Raw genomic sequence first — 22,649 nt, 5'->3', positions numbered from 1 at the left:
TCTGTGAAAAAAGTATAATGACCTATCTCAGTGTTGTGAGGAGTAAGTTAATTTTCACATATGGAGACTTAGAACTGAGCATGGTTCGTAATAAGACCTCAATCAGTGTTACCTATTATTGTCCAATTTTCCTTTTGTTTATCTTATTTGCAACTGAAAAAATAAGGCCATTCATTAGGTTTTCTAAAACTACAGCCATCGGAATTTAAAAGGAGCCAAGACACTAACATTGAAGAATTAAACCTCTTAGCATACATAATAGATCTAGAAGATGTTAAGTGACAAATTAATTTTTAAAACTTAGTAAATTCACCAATCATTATTAATTACCTTCTATTCCATTAAAACATTGTCTCATAGGTGAGTAGATTTTTGTCAATTTAGGTGCTAGTTTTTTGTAGATCATAAACATATGACTCAAAGTGGAATCATGCCATTTTAGATATTTCAGACTTGGAAGGGATCTTAGATAGTAGCTGTTTTCATTTTCTGCCTGAAAAGGAAACCCATTTGTCCAAGGTCTCACAATACTTAGGAGTTACAAGCCCAATAAGACCCATATTTTGAGTAGCAGTAGGACTAACTGGAAGGGAGTTTGCTCTCTTGGACTGTAAAATTCTATTAACTTACAGGACACACACAAATACAAAGATTTAGTCTGCAAGGAAGCAGTATATAAAAATAGACAAAATTAGATTGCTATTCAAAATACTTCTTACAAAGTAAGATTCATATTATAAGGGAAAAATTCATTTATATAACTGAATTTCACAGGTAAGTAACAATTTAATCTTAAGAGTTTATTATTCTTGTTATTCAGGTCTCAGGTCAAATGTCACTGCCTCAGAGAGGCCTTCCCTAACCATCCTAGCTAAAGAGGTCCCTCCTTTAGTCACTCTTCCCCCTTATAACTTTTTTATTTTCTTCACATTTTATATCAAAAATTGTATTTCACTCTCTCTCTTTCTCTCTCTCTCCCCCCACCCCTCCCAGTACTAGAATGTAAACTCCATAGGATATAAGGCATTTTGTTTTAATGGAACGCTTCATGAATTTGCGTGTCATCCACGTGCAGGGGCCATGCTAATCTTCTCTGTATCATTCCAGTTTAGTTTATGTGCTGCCAAAACAAGCATGACATTTTGTTTAATATTATATTTCTATGTGTTAGAATCATGCATAATAGTCTCTCAGTAAAAATACATTCATTTGATCAGATGAATACATGAAGACCCTGCTAAAGAAGCTTGATTTAACTTTGAGATCCTAATAAGGACAGTTGAAGAATTTTGTGCAGCAGAGTAATAAGATCATATTTACATGTTGGAAGGACACTCTGGCAGCATTGTGTGCATAACATCTCCAGTGGCAATCAGAAAATTAAATTTAGTTTTGGACTTCATTTGAGAGCATTAGCAAATGTCATTTGGAGCAAATAAAGGCATGGGATTTTTAAAATAATTGGAAATCAGAAGAATAAAAGAAGAAAACAGAAAGAAGGAAGAAGAGGAAGAGGAGAAAGAGAAGAGGAAAAAAAGATACAAATTAAAGGTTTGTGAAAACAAACGCCTAGGAAAGTTAACTCTAGACAACCAAGCAGATACGTCTCAATGAGAGGGAGAGACTTGGAGAGGCAGCAAAGGTTAAATGGACTAAAATAATTTCCTGGCACAAGTTTTGGGTTATGAGATGCTCTATCTCTGGATATCAATTTGGATCCTTACAATATTATTTTCAGAGCTACTTCACCATCTTCTCACCTGTGGTTTCTATGAAATTTTGTACTGACATATGGACTTAGTGATTGAGAAAGTTGCCTGTGCCATGGGAACTCTCAAAGGTCATATACAAGCATCAAGCAAACTGCTGGTGGGATTGGGTGGGGGTGCCAATGAACTGAGATGACTCTCTGTGTATTTCAGTATAAGAATAGTGGCTGTTCACCACAGCAGAAAGTAACAGGAACTCTTAGCATGCTGAATTTAATTCTAGAATCTCAGGTGGTAAAAAGAAGAGGTCACATAATTAACTCTCAGTTAATGGAAGAAGAACAGTGTCATGAATCATACCACATAGTAGATTATTTAAAAATTGCTTATAAAAATGGGACTTTGGAATGCACTCTTTGACTTCTCTGGCAGAGGATTTACATCTTATTTGCTTCGCTTAAGCTAATAGTAAAATTAGTTTGTAGTCATTCTGCATTTGGAAGATATTTGGCAGCAGTTGAATTAAAGGAGAGTAGGAGAAAAGGAAAGACAAGGAATATGGGGAGAGAGAAGGAACGGAGAAACATGTTGGCTGGCTGGAAAGTCAGGCCAGGGTAAAAGCTTGCCACATGTAAGCTGTATGGTGTAAACCCATGCATGCACAATGAAAAATTATATAAATAAGGGCACTAGGCCTGTAGAATCAGCATTCAATAAATATTTGTTGAATTAATAAAAAGATTTTTTCTTTGCATTTGAAGGAAGGATTTCTTATCTTACTGGACATCTGCATATGGTTTATTCGGCATTTTTACTGGATGCTGTCTTGGGAAGAAGGCACAAAGATCCTCTTCCTGTGCTTTTTATCTTCCTCTCATTACTCTTCAGACTGACCCTGAAATAGTTAAAAAAAAAAAAAAAAGCTTTTAGGTCTTGGGTATAAAACCAGCTGTTGCAACCATGCAACCAAAACTTAATATATCAATTTTTTTCAAAAGCAATGTGTGTTGTCTCTTAGGTATACATTTTTAAAAGACTGGAGAATGAGTTACTTTTGTCTGAGGTCTCTTGCTCTTGAATGCCTAGCCACTTTTGATACTTGTCGGTACAACATGTGCACAGTTAGTTACCATTGGTGAAGCTAGAAGCCCAATCTCTGCTTGCCCTGCTACTTCTGACAAGGGTCAGGACTATCTCCTCCAGTCTTATTAGAGGATGGTACTATGACTAGCTATCCAGCACAGCCTGAGGCAGCGAGGCACTCAGCTAGCCCACGCTGCTGCTCTCGTATCAGTTGGGACCCACTGATAAAGTGATCCAGATCTCACAGGATCTGTGGCTATCAGAACAATTACACCACACTCTGCCTGGGGTGGTTTGAGATTTGAAGAGTTCATCTCTTCTTTGCCAGGGATCCTTCATTCTCTTTTCCACTAGACTTCAGCAGGACCAAGACATTAATGCTTGCTTGTGTTTGTATCCAGATGGTGTGAATCTATAACTCCATGTAAATAGACTAATCTTGGAGAGAATCTATTTTGCATCTCCATCATCAGACTATACAAGCATCTGTTCTAAGATACTGTGCCTCAGATATCTCATATACACCTACCTCCTTGTGTCATGGCAGTGGACGATCAAACAAATAGGGTAAAGGCACACAGCAAACAGTTCTGACCAGACACCATCCAATCACCCGAGGGATATCTGTACTACTCCAAAAATTGTGATCTAGGAACCATATTAAAAGAAATTTTAGACATCTCAATTAAGAACACTAATTGTTATAGATTATTCTCATTTATTACTTCCAAATTGCTGGTGGAGTGCAGAAACAAAACCAAAGTCCAGGTGGCTCTGTGACATTTGTCAATGTCCTTTTATGTCAGAGAGTGCTAGCTAGTATTCCTCATTGCTAATAAAATACGGGCTGCATTTATATTGGTAATTGTGTTAGACTACATGTAATGGAAATTTGACCTCAGTGGTTTAATAGAGTAGGGTTTTGTTTTTCTTATGTACTCAAGTATGAACGTACAAATTCTAGTTCTTTAGGGCAGCTCCATGATGTTGTCTAGAACCCAGGCTCTCCCTACCTTTCTGCTTTGACTCCCTTACTGCTTGACTTTCTTCCTTATGGCTTTCTTCCAAGATGGCTTTTTTTTTTTTTTTTTTTTTTTTTTTTCTTTTGAGCATCACATCCGATTCCAAGAAAAAAGAGCAGAGAGTGTGGGAAGAGGGAAGATAAAAAGCAAACGAGATAAGCTGGTTGAGTCTGTCCCTTTTTATCAGGAAAATGCTTTTCCTAAAATCTTAACTGTGTCGATTTCTACTTCCATTTCTTTGATCAGAACAGGAGCAAATGGCCACACTTAGCAAAGTAGGTTGTAAAAGTTCCAGGACCCTATTGGTGAAAAATATAGTTAATATCTTATTGGTAAAGTTATTGGTTAGGCAGCTTATATTTTTCTCATGCTATAACATATGGAATAAATATTTTCCCAAATTCATACTCCAAATGATTCATCATAGAGGTTATTTCAAGCTTCTGTAACATAAAGGAAACAGCTAACCAGATTCTATCAAACTTTTGCTGGTGCAGAGATGGCGTGGATATTAGACCTAGATCTCAAGGACCTTATCTATTTTCTTCCCTACTAGACTGTGAGCTCTGGTGAATGGTAGAGAAGTCAGTGAGGAAGGGTAGGGTCTGTAGTTTTCTTTTTTCCCAAGCACCTAATGTGTCACATATATATAGTAAGAGATCAAAAGAACATATTCTTGTTTTGTTTTTGTTTTTTGTTTTGTTGTTGTTTTTTTTAGACAGAATCTTGCTCTGTCACCAGGCTGGTATGCAGTGGCATGATCTCGGATCACTGCAACCTCCGCCTCCCAGGTTCAAGCAGTTCTTCTGCCTCAGCCTCCCAGGTAGCTGGGATTACAAACGTGCACCACCATACCCAGCTAATTTTTGTGTTTTTGTAAAGATGGAGTTTCACCATGTTGGCCAGGATGGTCTTGATCTCCTGACCTTGTGATCCACCTGCCTTGGCCTCCCAAAGTGCTGGGATTACTGGCATGAGATGAACACGTTTAATGATGAATGAATGCAGTCAAAGACAGTAGATCTGGGATTTGGCCTCATCACTGATTGGCTACAGGATCTTGAGCACATGGCTTGACTTTTTCATATCTGCTTTTCCCCAACTCTGAAATGGTGACATTACATGCCAATGCCTCATGGGGCTGAAAAGAAGGTCAAATAAGATAATGCATGACAAATAGTTTTTGCAAGGTGTAGGCATTTACAGTTTGCAAAGTGCTCTCAGTTCTAGTGCCCCTCTTGACTTTCTAGTCCTCATAGTTTCTCTTTACTACTCCATTATTACTCTAGTCCCACCCCTCATCTCTAGTAGAGAACAGCCATCACTGAATTGACTTCTGATAAAGAAACTAAAGCTTGGATGTCTTGTCACTGATCTAAGCTCATACAAATTACAAGTGGCAAAGCTTGATGTTCAGGTTTGAAAAAAAGCAGCATGCAATAAGCCTTCATTATTTATAGCCTGCTTTTTTCAAAAAAGGATTTAAGGAGATGAGAAGTTGTTATTACTTTAATCTAGCTACCCTGAGAAACGCATGCATGCAATAGCTTATAGATAGTTTAAAAGATAAAGTATCATTTAGCCTACTGAAGAAAAGATTGAAAACCCTCATGAAGGGTTTTCAAGAATGTAAGGGAACCATGGATATAGCACAAAAGGAGTTGGAGCATAATAAAATTAGGTTAAGTACTGTTAAATACTGAGCGTTCAAAAACTCTAAAATGGGCTAATAAGGTTACTTTAGGAGTTTTAAAAAACAAATTCTTATCTGTGGGAGGTAGTTTAAGTACAGCATGCTAAGAATAGACCATGTGGTCTGCCTCCTAAAGTGTGCCTTTGAGCCTTATAATCTCTAAAGTCTTAGAATTCATTATCACTTCTGCTTATTTACTTCAAAATAACAACTGACACTTTACAATTTACAAAGTGCTTTCACACATAGCCTCTCATTTAATTCTCACAACAACCTTCTAATATATTATACACATTTCCCAGAAGAAGCAACTAACAAAACTAAAATTTGAGCCAAGTTATTCTAAATCTAAATATGATGCTCTTTTCTGGAAAACCTATCTCCCTCCCATTTCTGTGTGGTTACACTGTGGCTGGAGAGCTGATGAATTTGTTGTCTTTCACTTTAAACATGCTTTTTCTATAGTCCTGGACTACAGTACAAGTTTGATTGGTGGAACCATTCTCTATCAAGTTGCTTGAGTCAGGGACCTAGGACTCAAGCTTGACTATTTACTTTTTCTTTCCTACCTCTGCTCAATCATTAAGACACATTGATTTTAGCTTTTAAATACATCTCAAAAATTTCTCTTCCCACCAGCTCACCATCACTTTTTCAGTTTAGTCTTTACCACCTTTTAACTGATTACTAAAATAATTTCCTTCTTTCACAATTACTTCCTTAAGTCCAACCAGGAACCAGAATGTAGAGCTTTAAGCAGGAGAGTAAAATGGTGAGATTCCCATGGAAATCCCTGGCCTAGAGCCCTTTGACAGCACCCCCTCCCCAGTCTCCCATAATAGTGCATCTTAGATTTCAGCCATTTTCATAGTTCTTTGATATTGCTGCCATAGTATTATACCACTGGAAGTGATATTCAGTGTATTGCTGGAAAGAATACATTGATACCCATAGATACTCAATATAAGAGAATCCATATGACCAACACATATCATGTGCTTTCTCAACCTTCCAAAGTTGTGAGAGAAGTTTCAGTTGTTCAATGTTTGAAACATTCATGCAAGAGCACTGGGTTTAAAATTCATGGATTTAAATAGGATGCATCACCAGAGCAATACATATTTAGTTTATCCAGGGCAATAATATTCATGAAGCCATGCGTTGAATGTGCTAGATATATTTCTCCCTCAACATACATTAAAATACATATAAAACCATGAATTTTTAGAAGTTTATTACCTAAAGTCACCTCCCCTTTACCAGTGGTAAACCTAGCGCAAATGGTCCCCAACTTTTGATGTTTTGACTTTTGACTTTATAATAGTGTGAAAGCTACACATATTCAGTATAGTCCTCGACTTATGATGAGGTTATGTCCAGATAAGTTCATTATGAGTTGAAAATATTGTAAACATGTCTGTAAATGTCACACTATATACTCATGTAACCAACCCGCACAACTACCCTAAGTCAACTTCTTAGCATGATGTAAAGGACTCTGTGATTTGGCCTCTATTTCACTGGGTAGCCTCATCTCGTAGGGTGATTGTAAGGTGGCCATATAATTTTTCACCCAAAGCAGAATATTTTTTAGTGTGAAGTGTGGGTGTAATTGACAACTTAGCTGGTACAATGTGTATAAAACTGTACCATCCCAGGGAAACCTGGGCATATGGTCACTGTATTCATCTGCCCACTCTCTAATTTCTACTTTAAGCACTTGAGTAGTACTTAAGTATTTTTAGGTTTTTGTACCCACCATATAATTTCAAGTCTTTGAGATTTTGCACATCCTGTTTCTTCAACCTGGAAACCCTTTCTTACTTAGCTTCTGATACCTAACTTCTAGGCATTAGCTTCTTTGGGAAGCCTTCTTAGACTCCAGACTGGACGAAATGACCAAATGACTGTGTCTACTGTTTCCTGAGAATTTGAAACATATCTTTATCTTATTTTCACATTAAGGCATTCTCCAGGGCAGGTACCATGTCTTACTGATTTTGTTCCTTCCAGCACATAGCACAATTCAAGGCATACATAAGTGTCATATATATGATTCACTATTGACCTACCCAGTGTAGGGGTTCATGCTGTTCTCCTGTAGACAACACTGGCATTAGTCCTAGACTGACTGACGATGTTGGCACTACCTAAAAGCATTGCTTCCCTCTGAGAAAATGTTGGCTTGTCTCCCCTGTCTCTTCCGTATGTCCTCTCATCTTCTGTGCAAAGGCAGAATATCATGGTGCTTAAGACATGCTTTAGGAGTTAGACATACCTGGTTTATAATTCTGGCCCTGCACTTACTAGCTTTGTAATCTTGAACAATTTATTCAACTTTCTTAAACCTCAGTTTCTTTGTCTGTAAGATCTGGATGATCATAAAACCTATCTTGTGGTAATGTTGTGATGACTAAGTGCTATGATAAATCTAAAGGGATGACTACAGAACCTAGTGTGCAGTATGTCCTCATGATAAATGTCTCAGAGAGTGATGTTATCAACAAGGTAGAGTAGGAAGACCTGGATCCTCCTTCCCTCCAACAAACACATAAATTAAGCAATAATTCATAGGCAAATTCCCTTTGTGAGAAACCAGAAACTAATTGAAAGGTTCTTGCATCCTGGGAGGGACCAATAGCAACTCACTGAAGCCAATAGGGAGATATGGGATATGTTCTTACCAGAGACCCTGACCCCAGTGCAGCATCATAGGATCAAGAAGAGAATCCTCACTGTTAACTTTACTCATTGGAGGCAGGGGTTGTTTTACACATCCAGAACTCTGACTTTTATGAGCCACTACCTAGAGGAGTGGCTCTGCCTTGTCAGTCTTGGAGCTCTGATGGGTCTGGCACAGTATAGCCAAGTGAAAGAGAACAGAGGCAGTGGCTTGGCCTGGTAAATGCCATTGATTCTCCCCACTGCTCAATACAGAATGAATGAATGAAAAAATCCCAGCTCTCAGCTTCTCCCTTTCCCCACGGACAGAAGAGCTGATTCATAGATCCCACACTCCAACTTCTTTGGGGCTGCCCAAAGAAATAGCATCTTTCTCACCAACCCTGCAGCACCAATAGATCTGGCACATTCCAGCCACATGGGGTAGGATGGAGACAGCAGCTTGGGTTGGTAGATGGCATAGCTTTCCCTTCTGGGTCATAACAGAGGACATGGACAAAACCACAACTTCCTACTTCTTCCTGGAGAGAAAAAGAGTTGGTGGAGGCCCCCAGAATCTGACCATGTTGTTTGGTGGAATTTTCTTCTCTATAACGCCTGTCTGTGAAGACTGGAAGAGGTGCCAACTTTGTGTAATGTGCAGACATCAACACAGAAACTTAAGAAAAATGAAAAACCAGGAAAAAGTGTTCCAAACAAAGAAATAAGAAAAATCTCCAGAAAATGATCTTAATGGAATGAAATTATATGATTTACCTGACAGGGAATTAAAAATAATTCTCACAAAGATGTTCACTGAGATCAAGACAATAATGCATGAACAAAGTGAAAATTTTAATAAAGAGATAGGAAATATTAAAAAATACCAAATGGCAATCATGGAGCTGAAGAATACAATAGTTGAACTGAAAAGTTTGCTAGAGAGATACAACAGCAGAAGAAAGGATCAGCAAATGCAAAAACAGGTCACTGGAAATAATTCAGTCAAAATAGCAGAAAGAAAAAAAGAATGTAAAAAGTGAAGAAAATGTAAAAGAACTGTGAGACACCATCAAGCAGACATATAAACATTATGAGAGTCTCAGAAGAAGAAAACAAATGGAAGGAATAGAAGGCTTATCCAAATAAATAATGGCTAAAATCTTCCCAAATTTGGGGAAGAAAAAGGACATCTAGATTTAAGAAGTCCAAAAGGCACCAAATAATTTGAACCGAAAAATGTCCATACTGAGCCATATAATCAAATTGTCAAAATCTAAAGGCAAAGAGAATATTGAAAGCTGCAAGCAAGAAGCAACTTGTCAAATACAAAAGAACTTTCTTAGGACAAGCCCCATATTTTTCAGCAGAAACCTTGCAGACAGAAGGAGTGGAATGATATGTTCGAAGTGCTGGAAAAAAAAAAAAAACAACAACTGCTAGCTGGGAATACTGTTCCCAAAACTATCCTTCAAAAATGAAGGACAGATAAAGACTTTCTTAGACAAACAAAAGCTGAGAAAGTTCATCACCACTAGATCTGCCTTACAAGAAATGCTAAAGTGAGTTATTCAAGTTGAATTGAAAGGATGCTAAACAGCAAGACAATGGCATAAGAAAATATGAAATTTGTTGCTGCTGGTAAATATGTAAACAAATACAGAATACTGTACTATTGTAATAGCAGTGGCTAAATCACTTTTAATTCTAGTATAAAGGCTAAAAGACAAAGTATTGAAAATAACTCTAATTAAAAATATGTTTAAAGTTATACAATATGAATAGATGGAAATTTTTATAACAATAAAATACAGTGGGGGGATAAGTTAAAGTGTAGAGTTCTTGTATGATATCGACTTTTAGTTATCAACTTAACATAGAGTGTTATTTCTATAAGATATTTTATGAAAGCACCAAGGTAACCATGCACACTCACACACAGGCACACACACAGAAACTTGTAGAATTTACACAAAAGAAAAAAAGAAAGGAATTAAAGTCTATATGAAAAATCAAAACACAAAGGAAGACAACAAAAGAGGAAAAGGCATGTAAAAGAGCTACAAAAATAACAGGAAACAATGAACAAAATGGCAATATTAAATTTTTTTATATCAATAACTTTTAAAAATGTAAATGGATTAACATCCCCAATCAAAAGACATAGAGTGACTGAGTGGATAACAAAACAAGATCCAGGACTTAGCTACAGACTGTCTACAAGAAACTTACTGTAGAATTAAGAACATATATAGTCTTACAGTGAATAAATGAAAAAAGATGTTCCATGCAAATAAATTGTGACCAAAACAGAGCAGAAGTGGCTCTATTTATATAAATGACTGATTTATCTTTTTCCAATATAAGAAAATGTTACAAGAGACAAAGAAAGATAATTTATAGTGATAAAAGAGTCAATTAACCAGGGAGATAGAATAATTATAAATATATATGCCCCCAACATCAGAGTTACTAAACATACAAAGCATAAAGCAAACATTGACAGAACTGAAGGGATAAATAGCAACACAATAATAGTAGAAGACTTCAGTGCCCCACTTTCAATAATGGATAGAATACCCAGGCATAAGACCAAAAAGGAAACAAAAGATTTCAATAATACTGTAGAGCAAATGGACCTAACAGACATATACAGAAAATTTCACATAACAGCAACAGAATACACAATACACATTCTTATGAAGCAAACATGACTTTTTCTCCAGGATACATCACATGTTAAGTCACAAAACAAGACATAACAAATTTAAGATCGAAATCATACCAAGTGTCTCTTCTGACCCCAATGGAATAAAACTAGAAATCTATAGCAGAAGAAAACTTATAAAATTCACAAATATGTGGAAATTAAACCACCCACTTTTGAACAATGATTGGGTCAAAGAAGAAATAAAGAAGAAAATTAGAAAATACCTCAAGACAAATGAAACTGAAAACACACCACACCAAAACTTAAGGGACACAAAATAAACAGAACCAAGTGGGAATTTTATAGTGATAAATGCTTACATTAAAAAAGAAGAAAGATCTCAAATAAACGAACTAATTTTACACCTCAAGGAAGCAGAGAAAGAAGAAAAAACAGCCAAAAATTAGCAGAAGGAAAAAAGCAAAGTCTAGAGACAGATGAATGAAATACAAAATTTAAAAGTAACAGAAAAAAATCATAAAACTGAGAATAGGTTTTGTGAAAATATAAACAAAATTGACTGACCCTTAGCTAGACAAACTTAGAAAAAGGAGAGAAGACTCAAATAAGTAAAATCAGAAATGAAAGGGGAGGCATTACAACAGATTTCACAGAAATATAAAGGATCATAAGAGACTATTCTAAACAATTATATGCCAGCAAACTACACAAACTAGAAGACATGAATACTTTTCTAGAAACAAACAACCTGTTAAGACTAAATCAGGAAGAAATAGAAAGTTGCAAAGACCTGTATCTAGTATAGAGATTGAATTAGTAATAATAATAATAATAATAATAATAATAATAACACCTCTAAACAAAGAAAAACACAAGAAGATGGCTTCCCTAGCAAATTCTAACAATAATTTAAAGAAGAACTAGCACTGATTCTTCTCAAACTCTTCCAACAAATGGAAAAGGAGGGAATTCTTCCAAACTCATATTATGAGGCCAGGGTAACCCTGATACCAAAGCCAAAAAAGCAGGCAACACAAGAAAATAAAACTATAGGCCAGTATCTCTAATGAACATAGATGCAAAATCCTCAATAAAATAGTTGCAAACTGAATCTAACAGCACATTAAAAGATTTATATACCATGACCAAATGGGATTTATCTCTGGGATGCAAGAATGTTTAACATGTGAATATCAAAGAATGTGATTTGCTACAATGACAGAACAAAGGATAAAAATCACATGATTATGTCAATAGGTGCAGAAAAAGCTTTTGACAAAATTCAACATCCTTTTATGATAAAAGCTCTTAACAAACTAAGAATAAAAAAATTATCCCAACATAATAAATGTCACATATAACAAGCCCACGGCTGGTGACTGGCAAGATGACGGAATAGGAACAGCTCTGGCCTGCAGCTCCCAGCGAGATCAATGCAGAAGGTAGGTGATTTTTGCATTTCCAACTGAGGTACTCGCTCATCTACTGGGACTGGTTAGACAGTGGATGCAGTCCATGAAGGGAGAGTAGAAGCAGGGTGGAATGTTGCCTCACCCAGGAGGTGCAAAAAGTCGGGGAACTCCCTCTCCTAGCCAAGGGAAACCGTGAGGGACTGTGTTTTGAGGAACAGTGCATTCCTGCCCAGCTACTACACTTTTCCCATGGTATTTGCAACCCACAGACCAGGAGATTCCCTTGGGTGCTAACACAACCAGGGCTCTGGGTTTCAAGCACAAAACTGGGTGCCCGTTTGGGAAGATGCCAAACCAGCTGCAGGAGTTTTTCATTCATACCCCAGTGGTGCCTGGAATGCCAGTGAGACAAAACCGTTCACTCCCCTGGAAAGGGGGATGAAGCCAGGGAGACAAGTGGTCTGGCACAATGGATTACACCCCTACAAAACCCAGCAAGCTAAGATCCACGAGCTTGAAATTCTTGTTGCCAGCAGAGCAGTCTGAAGTTGACCTGGGACACTTGAGCTTAGTGGCAGATGGGCGTCCACTATTACTGAGGCTTGAGTAGGCAGTTTTTCCCTCACAGTGTAAACAAAGCTGCTGGGAATTTCGAACTGGGCGAAGACCACCTTAGCTCTTAAAGCTGCTGTAGCCAGACTGCCTCTCCAGCTTCCTCCTCTCTGGGCAAGACATCTCTGAAAGAATGGTAGTAGCCCCAGTAAGGGGCTTATAGATAAAACTCCCATCTCCCTTGGGGAAGGGGAGGCTGTGAGCACAGCTTCAGCAGACTTAAATGTTCCTGCCTGCTGGCTCTGAAGAGAGCAGTGATCTCCCAGCACAGCGCTCAATCTCTGCTAAGGGACAGACTGCCTGCTCAAGTGGGTCCCTGACACCTGTACCTCCTACTGGGAGACATCTCCCAGAAGGGGACAACAGACACCTCATACAGGAGAGCTCTGGCTGGCATCTGGCAGGTGCCCCTCTGGGATGAAGTTTCTAGAGGAAGCAACAGGTAGCAATCTTTGCTGTTCTGCAGCCTCCACTGGTGATACCCAGGCAAACAGGATCTGGAGTGGACCTCCAGCAAACTCCAGCAGACCTGCAGCAGAGGGGCCTGACTATTAGAAGAAAAACTAACAAACAGGAATAGCATCAACATCAACAAAAAGGACATCCACACAAAAACCCCATCTGAAGGTCACCAACATCAAAGACCGAAGGTAGATAAATCCACGAAGATGAGGAAAAACCAGCACAAAAATCCTGAAAATTCCAAAAACCAGAACACCTCTTCTCTGACGAAGGATCACAACTCTTCGCCAGTGTGGGAACAAAACTGGACAGAGAATGAGTTTGACGAATTGACAGAAATAGGCTTCAGAAAGTGGGTAATAACAAACTCTTCTGAGCTAAAGGAGCATGTTTTAATCCAATGGAAGGAAGCTCAGAACTTAAAAAAAAGGTTAGAGGAATTGCTAACTAGAATAAACAGTTTAGAGAAGAAAATAAATGACCTGATGGAGCTGAAAAACACAGCATGAGAACTTCGTGAAGCATACACAAGTATCAAAAGCCAAATTGATCAAGTGGAAGAAAGGATATCAGAGATTAAAGATCAATGTAATGAAACAAAGCATGAAGACAAGATTAGAGAAAAAAGAATGAAAAGGAACAAACAAAGTATCTAAGAAATATGGGACTACATGAAAAGGCCAAACCTATGTTTGATTGGTGTACCTGAAAGTGACAGGAAGAATGGAACCAAGTTGGAAAACACTCTTCAGGATACTATCCAGGAGAACTTCCCCAACCTAGCAAGACAGTCCAACATTCAAATTCAGGAAATACAGAGAACACCATAAACATGCTCCTCGAGAAGAGCAACCCCAAGACATGTAATTGTCAGATTCACCAACGTTGAAATGAAGGAAAAAAGGTTAAGGGCAGCCAGAGAGAAAGGTCGGGTTACCCACAAAGGGAAGCCCAGCAGACTAACAGCAGATATCTCTGCAGAAACCCTACAAACCAGAAGAGAGTGGGGGCCAATATTCAACATTCTTAAAGAAAATTTTCAACCCAGAATTTCATATTCAGCCAAACTAAGCTTCACAAGAGAAGGAGAAATAAAATCATTTACAGACAAGCAAATGCAGAGAAATTTTGTCACCACTGGCCTCTCATACAAGAGCTCCTGAAGGAAGCACTAAATATGCAAAGAAAAACATGGTACAAGCCACTGCAAAAACATACCAAATTGTAAACACCATTGACACTACTAAGAAACTGCATCAACTGATGGGCAAAATAACCAGTTAGCATCACAATGACAGGATCAAATTCACACATAACAATATTAACCTTAAATGTAAATGCACTAAATTTCCCAATTAAAAGAAACAGACTAGCAAATTGGATAAACAGTCAAGACCCATCATTGTTCTGTATTCGGGAGGTCCATCTCACGTGCAAAGACACACATAGGCTCAAAATAAAAGGATGGAGGCACACTTACCAAGCAAATAGGAAGCCAAAAAAAGCAGGGGTTGCAATCCTAGTCTCTGATAAAACAGACTTTAAACCAACAAAGATCAAAAGAGGCAAGAAGGGCATTACATAATGGTAAAGGCAAAGAAGTGCATTACATATTGGTGAAGGGATCAATGCAACAAGAAGAGCTAATTATCCTAAATATGTATGCACCCAATACAGGAGCATCCAGATTCATAAGGCAAGTTCTTAGAGACCTAAAAAGAGACTTCGACTCCCACACAATAATAGTGGGAGACTTTAACACCCCACTGTCAATATTAGACAGATCAATGATACAAAATTAACAAGGATATTCAGGACTTGAACTCAACTCTGGACCAAGCGGACCTAATAGGCATCTACAGAACTCTCCATCCCAATCAAGAGAATATACATTCTTTTCAGCACCATGTCACACTTCTTCTAAAACTGACCACATAACTGGAAGTAAAACACTCCTCAGAAAATGCAAAAGAATGGAAATCATAACAAACTGTCTGTCAGACCACGGTGCAATCAAATTAGAATTTAGGATTAAGAAACTCACTCAGAACCGCACAACTACATGGAACCTGAACAACCTGCTCCTGAATGGCTACTGGGTAAACAATGAAATTAAGGCAGAAATAAATACGTTCTTTGAAACCAAAGAGAACAAAGACACAAAATACCAGAATTTCTGGAACACAGCTAAAGCAGTGTTTAGAGGGAAATTTATAGTACTAAATGCCCACAGCGAAAGCAGGAAAGATCTAAAATCGACACCCTAACATCACAATGAAAAGGACTAGAGAAACAAGAGCAAACAAATTCAAAAGCTAGCAGAAGACAAGAAATAACTAAGATCAGAGCAGAACTGAAGGAGATAGAGACACGAGAAACTCTTCAAAAAAAAAAAATCAATGAATCAGGAGCTGGTTGTTTGAAAAGATTAACAAAATAGATAGACTGCTAGCCAGACTAATAGAGAAAAAAGAGAGAAGAAAAAAATAGACACAATAAAATATGATAAAGGGGATATCACCACTGATCCTACAGAAATACAAGCTACCATCAGAGAATTCTATAAACATCTCTATGCAAATAAATTAGGAAATCTAGAAGAAATGGATAAATTACTGGACACATACACTCTCCTAAGACTAAACCAGGAAGAAGTCGAATCCCTGAATAGACCAATAACAAGTTCTGAAATTGAGGCAGTAATTAATAGCCTACCAACCAAAAAAGGCTAAGGACCAGAAGGATTCCCAGCCAAGTTCTACCAGAGGTACAAAGAGGAGCTAGTACCATTCCTTCTGAAACTATTCTAAGCAACAGAAAAAGAGGAACTCCTTCCTAACTCATTTTATGAGGCCAACATCATCCCGACACCAAAACCTGGTAAAGACACAACAAAAAAGAGAAAATTTCAGGCCAATATCCCTGATGAACATCGATGTGAAAATCCTCAATAAAATACTGGCAAATCGAATCCAGCAGCACATCAAAAAGCTTATCCACCGCAATCAAGTCGGCTTCATTCCTGGGATACAAGTCTGGTTCAACATATGCAAATCAATAGACATAATCCATCAAATAAACAGAACCAATAACAAAAACTACATGATTATCTCAATAGATGCAGAAAAGGCTTTCAATAACATATAACACCCCTTCATGCTAAAAACTCTCAATAAACTAGGTATCAATGGAATATATCTCAAAATAACAAGAGCTATGTATGACAAACCCACACCCAATATCATACTGAATGAGCAACAGCTGGAAGCATTCCCAAAAACTGGCACAAGACAAGGATGCCCTCTCTCACCACTCCTATTCAACATAGTATTGGAAGTTCTGGCCAGGGCAATCAAGCAAGAGAACGAAATAAAGGGTATTCAAACAGGAAGAGAGGAAGTCTAATTGTCCCTGTTTGCAGATGACATGGTTGTATATTTAGAAAAACCCATCTTCTCAGCCCCAAATTTCCTTAAGCTGATAAGCAACTTCAGCAAATTCTCAGGATACAAAATCAATGTGCAAAAATCACAAGCATTCCGATACTCCAATAATAGACAGAGAGCCAAATCATGAGTGAACTCCATTCACAATTACTACAAAGAGAGTAAAATACCTTTGAATACAACTTGCAAAGGATGTGAAGGACTTCTTTAAGGAAAACTACAAACCACTGCTCAAGGAAATAAGAGAGGATACAAAGAAATGGAAAAACATTCCATGCTCATGGATAGGAAGATCAATATAGTAAAAATGGCCATACTCCCCAAAGTAATTTATAGATTCAATGCTATCCCCATCAAGGTACCATTGACTTTCTTCACAGAATTAGAAATAAACTACTTTAAATTTCATATGGAAACAGAAAAGAGCCCGTATAGCCAAGACAATCCTAAGGAAAAAACAAAGCTGGAGGCATCACGCTACCTGACTTCAAACTCTACTACGAGGCTACAGTAACCGAAACAGCATGGTACTGGTACCAACACAGACATACAGACCAACATACAGGCAGATCACGAGGTCAGGAGATTGAGATCATCCTGGCTAACACAGTGAAATCCTGTCTCTACTAAAAACAAAAAAAATTAGCCAGGCGTGGTGGCGGACGCCTGTAGTCCCAGCCACTCGGGAGGCTGAGGCAGGAGAATGACGTGAACCAGGGAGGCGGAGCTTGCAGTGAGTGGAGATCGTGCCACTGCACTCCAGCCTGGGTGACAGAACAAGACTCTGTCTCAAAAAAAAAAAAAAAAAAAAAAAAGGAAAGAAAAGAAAAGAAAAGGTGGCACATTTGCACCATGGAATACTATGCAGCCATTAAAAAGGATGAGTTCATGTCCTTTGCAGGGACATGGATGAAGCTGGAAACCACCATTCTCAGCAAACTAACACAAGAAAAGAAAACCAAATACCACATATTCTCACTCCTAAGTGGGAGCTGAATGATGAAAACACATGGACACAGGGAGGGGAACAACATGACATCCTGATCTACCTGCCTCAGTCTCCCAAAGTGCTGGGATTACAGGCGTGAGCCACCACGCCCAGCCAGTTTTTGTTTTTTATAAGCTGCCTAGTCCATGTTATTTTTTATAGCAGTCCAAATGGACTGAGACACTGCCCAAAGCAATTTACAGATTCAACACTATTCTTATTAAATCCTAATTATTTTTTAGGAATAGAAATAAAAATCCAATTCTTAAATTTACATAGAACCACCAAAGAAACTCACAAGTAGCCAAATCAGTCTCAAGAAAGAACAAAGCTAGAGGCATCACATTTCCTGATTTCAAAATAAGTTACAGATCTACAGTGATCAAAAGAGTGTGATACTGACATAAAGACAAGTACATAGACCAATGGAACAGAATAGAGAGCCAAGAAATAAATCTATGCATATATAGTTAACTGACGTTTGACAGAGGTACCAAGAACACACAGTGGGGAAACGATAGGCTTATCAACAAATAGTGTTGGAGCAACTGGATATCCACATGCGAAATAATGAAATTGGACTCTTAAACCATTCACAAAAATCACCTCAAACTGGATTAAAGAGCTAACCCTAAGACCTGAAACCACAAAACTCCTAGGAGAAAACATAGGGGAAAAGCTTTGTAATGTTACTCTTGTCAATAATTTAACGGATATAACACTGAAAGCACAGGTAGCAAAAACAAAAATAAAACAAGTGGGACTACACCAAACTAAAAAGCTTTTGCATAGCAAAGGAGACAATCAACAAAGTGAAAGATAACCTATAGAACGAAGAGAAAATATTTGCAAACTATCTATCGGACGAGGGATTAATTTCTAAGATATCTGAGGAACTTCTGTAACTCAGTAGTACTGTCCCCCGCCAAAAAAAATAAAAACTCATAGTAGTAAAAAGACCCTCTTAAAAATGGACTGAGAACTTGAATACACATTTCTCCAAAGGAGACATACAAGTGGTCAACAGACATATGAAAAAATGCCCAGTATCATTAATCATCAGGGAAATTCAATTCAAACCATAATGAGCTATCACTTCACACTTGTTAGAATGGTTATTGCACAAAATAAATAGCAGAAAATAAGTTGGCAAGGATGTTCAGAAAGTTGTAACCCTTTCACACTATGGATGTACATATGAAATGGTGCAGCTACTATGGAAAACAGTATGGATGTTTCTTAAAAAGTTAAAAGTAGAATTACCATATGATCCAGCAATACCACCTCTGGGTATTTTTTTTTTTTTAATTGAAATCAGGATCTCAAAGAGATATTAGCAATGAACTATGTTCATTGCAGCACTATTTAAAATTGCCAAGACGTGGAAACAATCTAAATTTCTATAGATAGATGAATGGAGAAAGAAAATGTAGTAATATAACCAATGGAACACTCTCCAGCCATTTAAAAAGAAGGACATTCTGCAACATGGGACAACATAGATGAACTTTGGGGACATTATGGTGAGTAAATAAGCTGGGCACAGAATGACAAATATTGCATGATTCCACTTATGTGAAGTATCTAAAAGAGTCAAATGGTGGTTACCAGGGACAGGCGTGAAGTCTCAGTCAAGAAAGATGAATAAACTGTAGAGATCTTCTGTACAACATTGTAGCTACAGACAAAAGTAATGTATTATACACTTGAACATTTGTTCAAAATATAGATCTCATGTTGTGTTTTTACCACAATAAAATAAAAAAAATAAAATAAATTGGTAGAGGACACTCTGAATTAATTAATGCTGTTTCCACTACCCAATGAAAAGGATGCACAAATTAAAATTACATGCAGTTATAAAAAAATAAATAAATATGTGTTCAGAAATGAGCAATGGGTGAAAGTGGTCAGACTGTAGATAATGTAACATCTTTCTTTTTCTGACTCATTAGAGAATCTTGGAGTTTTAAACCGATTTTCTTGAATCAACCATAAAGTACCATTCACTGAGCTCTGAAGAAGCATAGAGCAAATGCAGAGAATTAAGACTATGCTTGAGACAGTGTATATTACCTGACATATGAAAATGGAGCTCTTAAAAACATTAGTATTTTTATTTTACAATATAGCACAGATCATTGGCTGCTCAAATTCTATTTGGAACTGTCAATGTCACATCTTTTGTGTATCCAAAAATGTAAGTTTTAAATGCCTAATGTCATCTCCTCCCATCCCATGAGCAATCTGATTAACTAATTCTGCAATAATTAATTCATTAATTAACCAGAAAGCCATTGAATGCATATTACATACCAGGTTCTTTTCTATGCTCTGGTCATGTGTTAGGTGTTGTGTTCTAGGGACAAAATGATGATAAGTACCTGGCTTTCTGACTTAAGTGGGTCAGACAAAGCTTTAATTGTATAAGCTCCGTAACTGTGGCAGGCAGGCCCTTAACAAATTTGTGCCTAGGTGCTAAGATAGAAGAGAAGAGTGGTACCTAATCTCCCTGGGAGTGGGGAGAGCATGTCAGGAAAAGCTTCTGTTCTGTTTCATGAAGTTTTTCTTTAATGGAGATCACCTGACATGGATAATCTGATCATTCAACAGTGAATTTCACAGGGCAAGAGCAAGGGCCCTTTTCATTGAGTCCTCTGACCTGACAATTTAATGAGGCTGTGAGGGTGTTAGGCATGCCTTTAGGGACTCAGCCTTGTTTCTCTGCAACACATCACCAACCCCTATCTCCCCCGGCTCCCCAATCTTCAATGCCTGGAATACAGAGAATTGGTTACAGCAGGCAGAGAGGTAATTTAATTAGGTGATCTCTGCAATGCTAGGGAAAAAAACACACACACACTTGTAGGAACCAATGGAGTCAAAGAAATTTCAGCTTAAGAGGCAATCAAAGGAAGGGAGAGAGATGAGTTCTGATGACAGCAAGGTTTCATCTTGGGTCACTTGATGATGGCGAATAGTCTTAACAGCTAGGGAATCATAAGAGAAGAAAGAGGAGAAGGTTCTAATAGAATATTATCCTATTTTAATAGGATATATTTTAAAATAAGAACTACCTTTTTTTACCGACTGTAAGTAGCAGTTTGCCTTTTGCCCAATGTTTTCACAATTTTTTTCAGTTTCCAAACAAAATGGATACTGTCAAACATGTTTTAGTACTACTTAAACACACCTGGTACAGAGTAAATTTAAACATTGATTAGAAAGGCAGTGCAATTCCAGTCTATGCACAGCTCCAGGCAAGCTCTGTCAATTGTTAGCTAATGATTTCCAACAATTTATCAATCATTTTTCTGTGTTGCTATAGACACGTGCTGAAAAAGCGACAGAGATTAAAAGTGTGGTGGCTGCCTACCAGTATTTAGCATGCTCTCCTTGACCACCTTGGTGGGATGGGCCTCCTTGAAATAGTCTTTTTACCATCCTGTGTTGGGTACTCACAATACACCTGTCACATTAGCATACAGTGCAAAGATCAGGTCTGGAAAAACAATTCCAGTTTGGAATGCATGGTAAAATGTCTGAACTCTGGGCTCTTAAAACAATTATAAATATCACTGTGTTCACTCTGTGTTGTGACAGAAATTATGCTGGCTAACATGATTCTGGATAGCTATTCTGACCTAATATATAGAAATAAAAAATTACCTATAGCTATTAAATGGAAGCATCAGCATAAGAATTTAGATAATCACAGTTTGTATGAAAATGGGTGCTTCCAAAGCTTTCAGAAGCTTTGCTCTATGATGCAGCCAATATCTTCCTCAAAATTTTGTTTATACATTTCATTGTTCTGGAAGCACACTACTTTATCTCTGTTAGTACAAAGTTAAATTGCAGGCTGTTTCTCAATTTGATGTTAGTGACTTCATTTTCAACACACGCTTATCAAGGGTCTGCTTTGTGTTCAGCACTATTTTAGGCAACTAAAAGATAAAGCATAAACTATAAGCCTAAATTTCTGACCTCATAGGACTTTCATTTATTTTGGTGTATGCGAATGGTGAGATAGAAGAGTTACTATAACAACACATTTTTATATCACTAAGTATTGTAAAAAATACTAAATATGAAATTTAGAATAGGGAATGCCTGGGGAAATGGAGGTTGCTTCAGTTAGAGCATCAGGAAAGATCTCTGAGTTGATGTAAGGATCGAAGATCGAAATGAATACAGCAACACAGTCAGACTAACATTGGGGAAGCAGAGGACTCTAGGCAGTGGGTAGAACATGTGCAAAAACCTGAGACATGATAGAAAATGATGTGTCCAAGAGACAGAAAAGAAGCCTGTATGGCTAGAATATATTAAGTGAGAGAGAAAGAGGAGGAGATGAGGTTAGCAAGAGATTAAGCCTCTACTAAGACCCTTGCAATGGGGAGGTAGTGGTGGCTGATGTGATTTAACATATGCATTAAACATTGCTCTAGCCGCAGTGTGGAGCACGGAATTTGGGAGACCAAAAAAAGAAACAGGAAAATAATTAGGAGCTTGTGTGATAGCGTAAGCAAGAGCTGACTGAAGCTTTAGCAGTTGGAGGTGGTTGGGTTGGACTATGCATTGATAGCTGGGTCTGCAGTACTTGCTGAATGACTGAATGAAATATATGTAAAAAAGAAAAAAATTAAAGATGACAGTGTTGGATTTTTGGTTTGAACTTCCTGGGTGGTGGTGCCATTTACTGAGATGGGGAAACCCTGGGAAAATAACAAGTTTAGGGGGTAAAACACAAGAACTTATTTGAAGACATGTTAAATTTGAGGTAGATTTTTAGGTATCCAAATAGAGGCATCTCACAGGTAGTCATAATTATATGTCTGTAGCTCATGACAGTGTTAGGATTGGAGATGCTGATTTGGAAGTCATCAA

The 22,649-nt window shown here is 37.7% G+C and overlaps 1 non-coding gene across 1 annotated transcript; it reads right to left on the bottom strand.

Moving 5' to 3' along the window:
* Nucleotides 1–1,030: 1,030 nt before the first annotated feature.
* Nucleotides 1,031–1,135, bottom strand: LOC126944693 (U6 spliceosomal RNA). Its single transcript, XR_007722156.1, has one exon. It is a non-coding gene; the product is annotated as a U6 spliceosomal RNA (small nuclear RNA).
* Nucleotides 1,136–22,649: the final 21,514 nt, after the last annotated feature.

This window comes from Macaca thibetana, chromosome 1 (genome assembly GCF_024542745.1).
Source record: "Macaca thibetana thibetana isolate TM-01 chromosome 1, ASM2454274v1, whole genome shotgun sequence".
Lineage (NCBI taxonomy): Eukaryota > Metazoa > Chordata > Mammalia > Primates > Cercopithecidae > Macaca > Macaca thibetana.
Note: the sequence above shows the minus strand (reverse complement) of the source record. Positions and strands in the feature narration are given on the sequence as shown.